The following is a 9,712-nucleotide window of genomic DNA, read 5'->3' on the forward strand; positions in this document are numbered from 1 at the left end:
TTTGCCCCCCTCCCCCTTTTTACCTTTCAATCCTTCATCACACAGCTCCTAAAAGGGAGGACATTCTCTTGCATAATCCCAGGGCAAGGAGAACCAGGAGAGTGACACGGCAGCAGCTTAAGGATTTAACCCACAGACCTGGGTCACCTGGGTGCTTCAGTGGGTTGAGCCTCTGCCTTCATGGCTCGGGTTATGGTCTCGGGGTCCTGGGATCGAGCCCCGCATCGGGCTCTCTGCTTGGTGGGGAGCCTGCTTCCCGTTCTTTCTGCCTGCCTCTCTGCCTGCTTGTGATCTCTCTTTATCAAACAAACAAACAAACAAAATATCAACCCGCAGACCTTCCTGCGATTTGACCAATTCCCCCACCCCCATCCTTCCCCCGGCCTCACCATCACGCGTGGTGTCTCGGGCTGGATCCCCTCACTCAGCTTCACACTGGGACAGCCTCTCGAGCTCTCCTGGTCTTTCACGACCTTGACCTGCCAGAGAATCCTAACCAGTTCTTCTGTGGAATGTCCCCTGCTTTGGGTTTTGGCAGGAACACCGAAGCCACCTGGGTCTTTGTCCAGGGGCACATGATGCCGCCTTGCCCCGCTCTCGGGTGGGTTCACTTGGCTCACTTGGTCAAGGTAGGCTCTGCCAGGTTTCTCTGCGGAAAGTTACGGGTTTGCCCCCTTGGAAATGATGATGTGAATTTGCTGGGGAAGTATTTTGAGCTGAGGTCACCCTCCTGCTTCCCATCAGATCCCTGCCCGCCAGACTGAGCAGCCCCTAAGGATTCTTGTGGGAGACACCCGTCGTCGCGCTGGCTGCCGATGGGCGACCCTCGAATTCCATCATTCCTTCTACGTCCTTAAGCTTCAGAGGGCTCTGGGGTGCCGAGATAGGTCAGGTGGCACGGGCCTATGTGCATCTGCACAGCCCTGGGTGTGGGGAATGAATGGTTAGTCACAGAGGACAATTCTACGCTGAGATACAAAGACAGCTCCAAGCCTGGAGAGCTCTTACAGCCACCTCCCCAGCGAGCATCCTCGTGTCCCGGGGCTGGTCTTCCTGGTGTCCGTCCACTCCACAGTTCCCTCCTGACAGCTGATCGTCCAACTGTGTCCCCTCTCTGCCCTTCCCACACATAATCTGGTTAAAGCCTACTTGGCTTCTTCTCACACCTAGAATAACACCCACACTCCTTCCCACGGCCTCTGAGGCTCTGAGACCCAGGGCTCTGCTCTCCTCTCCAGGCTGGAGGCCTCCCTCAAGCCCCTGCAGCCCCGTGGCCCTTCCCACGGGTCCAGCCCTCTGCCTGCAATGCTTTCTTCTCCCTTCTCTCATTTCTCTACCCAACCTGCCCCCACTCAGAGGGGCCTTCCCGGTCTGCCTGAGCGATCATGGCCCCCGCACCAGAGAGACCCTCCAACTTCTCACCCCACTGGACTTTCTGAGCAGTAACTCCTGTGACATGATGCTGTAATTCCAGCGTCCGCCTGCTGCCTAGCTCCCCACAGCAGGGATGCCCTCACTCGCCGGTCTGCTCGGAACAGAGCAGAGAGCCCCGCACAGTGGGTATCTGGTGGATGCAGGACAGAGTCCCTCAGGCTCGCTCTGGATCTTCTATGCACATAGCTTCCTCCAGGAGCCTTTCCACATCACCCAAAGCTAAGTGGGGGTGCCCCCCTCACAGTGACTGCTCTACTCACTCCCACTTCTCAAAACAGCTCTTAAGTGCGGAGACGGGGTCTGCCTGGCCCACCATGGAATCTCCAGTTCCCACTACGGGGCCCGATACAGAGTAAATGCACGTTCAGTGAGTTTGCTGAATGGCTGCTGGATGGTAAGTGGTTTTGTGGGTGGTTCAACGTGGGTGGGCAATTTGTGAAGCTCTTAGCAGAGAGAGATGACAGGAGAGATCTGGGAAAGTTTGTCATGGTTGCTAAAACCATCACGTTGTTAAACCCGTAAAATTTCATAGACGGTTCCTTTGAACTCTCGCTTTATTTTGTGGCTGCAATTAGGTAATCTGGACCTGGGGCAAGTCTATACTGGCCTTCCCCTCTGCCTCAGGAAGGGTGAGCGTTCCAAGGCAGGGTTTGACCCCCGGATAATACACCGCAGATCAAGACACAAGGGCTCCTCTAAAGGTTTCTCAAGCAAATAAATGCTTTCCTCTGAAAGCAATTTGCCAGGACGCACAGAAGAAATCTGTAGCCAGCTTCTAGAAGCCAGTCTCTAAGAGCCGAGAGAACACAGCACTTAAGGAAGAGCGTCAGGGCCACGAGGAAGAAAGGACAATTTAAGGAGAAAAAAGATTTTATGAAGATGAAAAAAATAGGGCAAATGAATTGAAAGCCAATGCAGGTTTTAAGTAAAAAGTGAAAAATGACCCCGTAGCCCGAGGAAGAGGATACAGCGGAAACGAAAGAGAGTAAGGCAGGGCAGCAAGTGCATCTCCTGGGTCTCTAGAAAGATCCAAGCAGGAGAGATGGCTGTGGACAGAGCAGCTGCAACAACAAATTCCACCAGATGTTTCCCTAGCTGTGTTCACAGAAAGGACTCTCTCGTTCCCAGTAAACATTAAAAAAAAAAAAAAAAAAAAAAAAAAAAAAAAAACTTTTGTAAGCAAAGAAAAAGTTTTATGAGTTACCAGGTCCCACGGAGCAGAGAGCCACAGTGGTGGGCTCCTGGGAACCGTGCAGCTCAGTGTCCCTGCCTGCAGGATTCGCCCCGCAGAACACTCGGGTCGTTCAGCCCCGTCTGCAGGTGACCGGCCCGGACCTGACTGCCTGCCAGATCATGAGAAAGGCGGGGAGGAGAGGACCCAGGGACACAGCAGCCTTTGGCAGCAGGGGAAAGCCTGGACCCTCTCACCCGGGAAGCCCACCCCCGAGGGTTTCACCTTCTCAGCAAGCCCGTCAGGCAGCCCCAGCAGCTCATTCACAAGGATAAGTGGGCTCATGTCTGTAAAAAGGACTGACTTCCCAGAAGGAGCTCTGGTGCCCCCTCCGGAGGGTCAACAGCTGGCCGGAGACGTTAGTCATCAGCGGGGGACGCAGGGCTGGGTCTCTACCCTCCATGCCGGGAGCCCTACTAGTCCGAGGCAAAACTCTTGAGAATGTACTTACTACCCAGACATCTAGCCTGCAAGGTTTGTGAGCTCAAGTCCCATACCACCCCGGAGAATGGGCAAATTAGTTAGTGCTACGTCTGTAAACGGAATCTCGAAGGGCCATGTGAGTTCACAGCTTCAAAGAGAGTCAAGAATTAAATGATTTTGGAAACAATCCCTGATTGTCACAGGGAAAGTAAAATCATTAAGATATGGAATTACATATAAAATATGCCTCCAGGGGCGCCTGGGTGGCTCAGTGGGTTAAAGCCTCTGCCTTCAGCTCAGGTCGTGATCCCAGAGTCCTGGGATCGAGCCCCGCATTGGGCTCTCTGCTCAGTGGGGAGCCTGCTTCCTCCTCTCTCTCTGCCTGCCTCTCTGCCTACTTGTGATCTCGGTCTCTCAAATAAATAAATAAAATCTTTAAAAATAAAAAAAATAAAATAAAATAAAATATGCCTCCAGATCGAACAGTCATGACTTTTTGGCTACTGGAATTGGGGTGATTTGGTATTTCATTTCTTTATGTATTTCTCTATTTTCCAAATTTTCTACCATGAACATGTATTCTTACATTTATGACCCAATGTGTGTGTACAAGTGTGTGTGCGTACACACACACACAAGAATACGTCTTCTAGGGACGCCTGGGTGGCTCAGCTGGTTAAGCGGCTGCCTTTGGCTCAGGTCATGATCCCAGCGTCCTGGGATCGAGTCCCGCATTGGGCTCCTTGCTCGGCCGGAAGCCTGCTTCCCCCTCTGCCTCTGCCTACCACTCTGTCTGCTTGTGCTCACTCTCGCTCCTCTCTCTCTCTCTGACAAATAAATAAATAAATAAATAAATAAAATCTTAAAAAAAAAAAAGAATATGTCTTCTAGAACATGTCGCTACTTCTTTTTCTTCTCCTAAGGTTTTATTTATTTCTTTGATAGAGATCACGAGTAGGCAGAGAGGCAGACAGGGCAGTGGGGAGGAAGCAGGCTCCCTGCTGAGCAGAGAGCCTGATGTGGGGCTCAATCCCAGGACCCTGAGATCATGACCTGAGCTGAAGGCAGAGGCACCCAGGTACCCCGCTACTTATTTTTCTAATGATCACAGCCAGTACCGTATCTGTTTGCTACACCCAAGAAGCTCCCTACAAGAGAAACTCCTCTCTGTATGAAATTTATCTTCGCAAATCTTGGCTCTGTCCTTTGAGACCCACAAAGACACCAAACAGCCAGAGGCAGCCACTTTCAGGGGCAAGTTAGCTCAGGCTTTCAAACTCACGCCATCTTTCCACTTCCATGCCTTTGTTTCTCCAAAACCACACAGGGACTTTTTACCCTGATCTTTTCCTTTATGGGATGTGTGTGTGTGCACACACCCCTATGTGTTTAAGGAGTACAGAACCCAATTTCCTAGGTGATGCAGAAGCTGCTGTCCAGGGACCACCCTCTGAGGAGCGCGGTCCTGTTCTCTGCACACCCAACCCCATGTATGGCCTCCCTCTCCTCAGTCACTCCCTCCCATCTCCGCTTTCCCAGAAAAGTCTATGTCGAGTGGACTCCAATCAACTTTTGGGAACAAAGAACAGAAACACAAGTAAAAACGGAAGTCCCGCTTATCCTGTCTCCCACCTTGTTCTAGAACTTGCAGTTGCTCGTCCGACCCCCTGCCCAGCCCCTCCGCCAGCAGTATCCCTGTACCGGTCTCCCTGGTGAACCCGGTCCTGGCATCCATCAGTCCATCCGGTCCGTCCGTAGGCTCTGTAAGGTCGGAAGGTGCCCCTTCCCCGCCTGGAACCCTGGCTTCGCTATGCCGGTTCCATCTTGCCAACCTGCTCGTCGAGGCCCTTCTGTCTGCATTCCTGTTGGACCGTTCCTTGTGTGCCCTCCTGCCGGGTCCCCACCGCAGACGTCCCGGCCACGTGGAGTTTCCAGCCGTTTCCCTCAGATGTACACCCTTCTGTGTTGTTTTCACACATGGTTTCTTCTGCCCAGAATGATCCTGTCCCTAAATCTCCCGGGCAGTTAGTCCTTCCTGCTGAGGCACTTGGTCAGGCCTCCTGAAGAGCCCCCTGGACGCCCCTCCCTGTGGAAGACACCTTCCCATGCTGTCGCATCCTCCAGGGTGATGACCATCTTTGTCCCCGGCAGCAGTAGATTCTCAATCCATGCTTGTTGAAGAACTGAAATTAAACTCCTAAGAGGTTTGCCTTGTTGACTGTTTAATGTTCTAGGATCGTGTCTGTTTGGGGAAGGATCTCAGATGGTGGTTCTCATCCCTATGGCACAGCAGGACCCCCTGGGGAGCTTTAATATGCCTCCTGGTAAGGACAGGAGTGAGACCAACTCAGGATTTGGGGGTGGGACCCAGATATCAGCATGTGGTTCAGCTCTTGGGGGGCTTCTAGAGGCTTCCCCGCTGGCAGGTGGATGCTGTGATCTGGTTGGGGGCCTTTCTTCCCCATCGGGGTGGTGCGGGGACCGGGGTGAGCCACGTCCGAGTCCACGGTGCCCTGCATGGTTAAGACACAGCTTTACAGACACTTTTAAATTAAGGAGTAGGGGGTGTCCTGGAAAAGGCGAGGAGTGGGGGTATCCCCTCTGGGAGGGGGTAGGCACTGACATTTGGGGGAAGGGCAGGAGTGGAGAGAGCGAGCTGGCCTGCAAGTGTCAAGGGCTTTTCTTGCGTGGACACAGCAGACAGCAGGTGCTTGGCCAGCCCCCCTCTGGTGTGCAGGGGAAGCTGTGGTTGAATGTTACAGGCCATGTGGGGAAGGGCCCTGAGCCAGGCAGGGTTAGTCCTGTCCTGGGGAGGGGCAGGAGGTGGGGTGGGGGTGGGGGTGGGGGAGGCCCAGGCCTCTGCAGGAGTCACTTCTGGTCTTGCCTTTATCAGAACAGGAAACCCCAACCCCAGGGGGTCCGGGGACGGTTCAGTTTCCTGAGGGAAATGGCCTAAGCCCCAGCTCCACCTCCACAAGCCCCCTTTTCTTCCCTGGACTTGTCTCCCATCTCTGAGTAGGACAGACAGGAACGACTGCAGGGGTGCTGGGAGGAAGACATTGAAGGCCTGTGGCCAAGAGCCCAGACCAGCCGGTTCCCAGCACCTTGTCTAGAAGCCCCAGTAGTAGCAGCAGCAGCAGCAGCAGCAGCAGCAGCAGTCAGGGCTTCTCGAGGGACGCACAAAGCACATGCTCTCACCTACTATCTGGAGTGGACTTTGGAAATTTTATGGGCTCGATGCACTACAGCCCCTGAACCTCAGGTTTCCATCCCACTGAGAACTGCAGAAACACGAACGAGCATTCATCGATCACACACGCACGCGCACACACTGAATGGCGAGCCACAGCAGGTGCCACCCACCTGTCCATCTGCGTGCTGAGCTGCTGTGGCTCTGCCCCGGGGGGCAGGCGCTGGCTGGGAGGGCTGTGGCTGCAGGGGCATGCAGGGCCAGCTGAGACCAGCTCACGGGAGCCCCCTGCGCACACTGCGGCCAGCCCTGCATCCCGGGACCTCATGGTGGGACGTGTCCCAGGACATGAGTGTGTGAAGTCAGCCATGGTGGGAATATTTACACAGCAGTAATCATCAGATGCTCCAAGTTAGGTCTTACTTCTCCTATCAAAAGCCGGCTGCTCCATGTTTTCCCAGCATCCTGCTACCTCACTCCCAGCAGCTGCTGGCCTGGGGGCAGCATGAGAACACCCCTGACCTCTAAGGTGTGCTCCAAGGACCAGCAGCATCAGCACCACTTAGGACCTTGCTAGAAGGGCAGATCCTGCCCCCACCGCCTCATGGCAGGTGCCTGAGTCAGAATCTCTGAGGGCAGTGGCCAGAGACCTGTCATTTATCAGGATCATGGGAAGGCTATGCTCTAAGCACCAGAGAGGAGCAAAGGGGGCTTTGAGTGGGAAGTGGGACAGCCCATCTGAGAGTCATCAAACCCATGCAGGCAGGAGTCCTCCGACTTCCTCCTCTTCACAGATCCCATATAACAGAGACAAAACTTAGGAGAAAAATCAACCACGTTGCCATTGGCCACACAACTGTTCCCCATCTGTCGGCGTCTCTTCCACGACTCTAGCACGTTTGTGTAAAAAGCAGTTGCTGGTGCATTTCTTTTCTCCATGGGAGAACCCATGCATTCACATCCCAGATTTCTTCCAGAACAACAGTGCCTTGGACGCTGACACGGTCACCGAGGGCCGCTGACTCGTTCTAGAAGAGGTTCTGGGCTATTTTTCTTCTAGCGCCGGCATGCTGCGCAGAGGCGGCTGGTACCCGAAATGTAATCTTCAGAATTAACATTCCTTGTGCTGGAACCTGGCTTGGACAGCAGGAAGGACAGAGCCCCCACCCCACTTTCCGCGCAGAGCCAGCCCCGTGGAAAGGAGCACGGATCCCTAATCCTCTTTATTCTGGGAAGTATTTTGGCACAACTTGGCCCTGTAGTTTATAAATAAGCCCTTTGTTGGCTGTAGGCGGCGGGTCATGGTGCTGTTGAGAAAAACCCTCCTCCGGAGACTTTCATGATGTGGTTGGTTTACCCTTTAGCTTTAGGTGAAGAATGGGTCTGCAAATGGCCCGGCTTTTGGGCCACATAAATCACTTATTAATAGGCAACACCCCTGGACAGGGAAAGGCTCAGGGAAAACCACCCGCACCCCCACCTCATGTACCCCACGCGTTTCTAACAGATCCCGCTCAGCAGTCCAAGCAATACTTTTTGGTGCAAACAGTTCGTGCAAAGTGTGCAGGCAGAGAGTAGGCATTCGCTGACATAGAAATGTCCAGAATAGTCTAGAACATTCGGTGGGGCTGGCAGATGAGCAGGCAGAAATGGGGTGGAAAGAGGAGCAGGTGTCAGGTGATGAAGCCCTGACTGGGCCAGGATAAGACGCTGGGTCTTGACTCTGTAGATACTTACACCTTGAGAACGTGCCACCTGCCCAGCCTATTTCTGCCCATCCCGGACCCAGCGAGCCACCAATCCTGCCTCTCTCCTTGGTGTCTACCCATCCATTGGCCATCCTCCATCTCTCTCCACCCACCCAGCCCAGCCAGCCCGAGTATACCCTATACCAGATACAGGATTTCTTCTTTCCTCTTCCGGGTCCTGAAGGTCCTGCGGTTCCCCTAGCAACTCCCTACACATATACAATTTCAGAATTACTCCACCCAACCCAAGTCACCTGCGGGCTATTCAGGGGGTGGTGTTAGAAACAAGGAATTAACAGTCACGTGACCATGGGGCTCACCTGGCCCGAGGGGTGGAAACCACACAGCCAAGACAAAGGTATTGTGGGCAGTAGGTGTGCTGAGCACAGAAGGACCCAGAAATCTCATCCTGACGAGCAATTCTTTGAAAAGTCAGCTATGAAGCCATGATACCACATGGCAAAGCATACCCTTCCCATAATTATGATGTGTTTATGTCCTTCGAATGAAAAAAGGAATCAAGAGAGTTAACCTTTTGCCAGCTTTTCTTTTTTTTGAACAGGTGAGGGGAGGCTCAGGGGAGCAGTACTTTAGGTCTTGGTCCTTCTTCAATGGGTTAAATCTTGTTAATACTTTGGTCTAACATCTTTTATTGTCCTTTATGGTGAAAATACATTCCTGATTATAGGAATCATCTCACACACACAGACACAGTCCAAGGCAAAGAAAAACCACCCTGAGCTAACTACTGTTAACATTTTGGTGTATTTTTTGTTCTCATTCTCTTTTCCTGACCTATTTCTAAACATAGCTAAGACCACCCCTTCTGTACAGTTTTGAATCTAACTTCCCCTCCCTCCACTGAATAGACGATAGGAGAAAACGCCTATGAAAGTTTCTGGAAACTCCATCCCAGTGGCCGCACACCGACGTTCCATAACTTATTGGACTAAATCCCTTTCCTTGAGGGCTTGGGAAGTTTCTAACATTTTACTCTTATTAAAAGACTGAGACTGAGCTTCCATCGCCACCCTTGGTCAGACCTCTGATAACTTCCTCTCGGTAGAATTCTAGAAATGGAACCAAGGAAGAAAACTCTTGTTTAATGCTGAGACTTCCAAGCCCTCTCGCCACACTGCCTTACAAAATGATAGGCTGGCCTGCAGAGAGACTCCCTAGCCTGTCACTAAGGTGTTCCCAAGCTCCCCACAATGTTAAGGGACTATGATGGGCATGGGTGGGTCTATCTAGTAAATGTGCCCTGATGCTTCACAGGAGAAGAGGAAACATTTGTAAAACCAAACCAAAAAACCAAAAACAATAACAAAAAAGAAAACAAAACCAAAAAACTAAAAGAAAAAATTAGAAACAGAATGATTTGCCTTTCCTGCCATCTCTGGCTCCAAACCCAAACTAGTGTTTTAATAATAATTAAAAAAAAAAAAAACCGTAAAGAATTGCTCAAGACCCTTTTAACTGGCTTCAAACCAAACTGCTGGGAATATGTTTCATATCTGAAAACTGTAGCAGGAGTTTCTGTTGAAGAAGACAACTCCCTGCTCACTTTTTACACTTAAATGTCAGCTTTACTCCCTAGAAGTCAGCCTCTTGCCCCGGGGGGTGGGGGTGGACAGTCTGGAGCCTCCTGAGGCCCACTGAGCCCGGGTGCGGAGGAGGCTCGGCGGC

General features: G+C 52.2%; 1 protein-coding gene across 1 annotated transcript in view; it reads right to left on the reverse strand.

The window, feature by feature from the left end:
- The window catches only part of SLC6A20 (solute carrier family 6 member 20), a 33,691-nt gene that overhangs the window by 23,541 nt on the left and 438 nt on the right, over nt 1-9,712 (reverse strand). The gene's annotated exons all lie outside the window — the stretch shown is intronic.

This window comes from Mustela nigripes, chromosome 2 (genome assembly GCF_022355385.1).
Source record: "Mustela nigripes isolate SB6536 chromosome 2, MUSNIG.SB6536, whole genome shotgun sequence".
NCBI classification, from domain to species: domain Eukaryota; kingdom Metazoa; phylum Chordata; class Mammalia; order Carnivora; family Mustelidae; genus Mustela; species Mustela nigripes.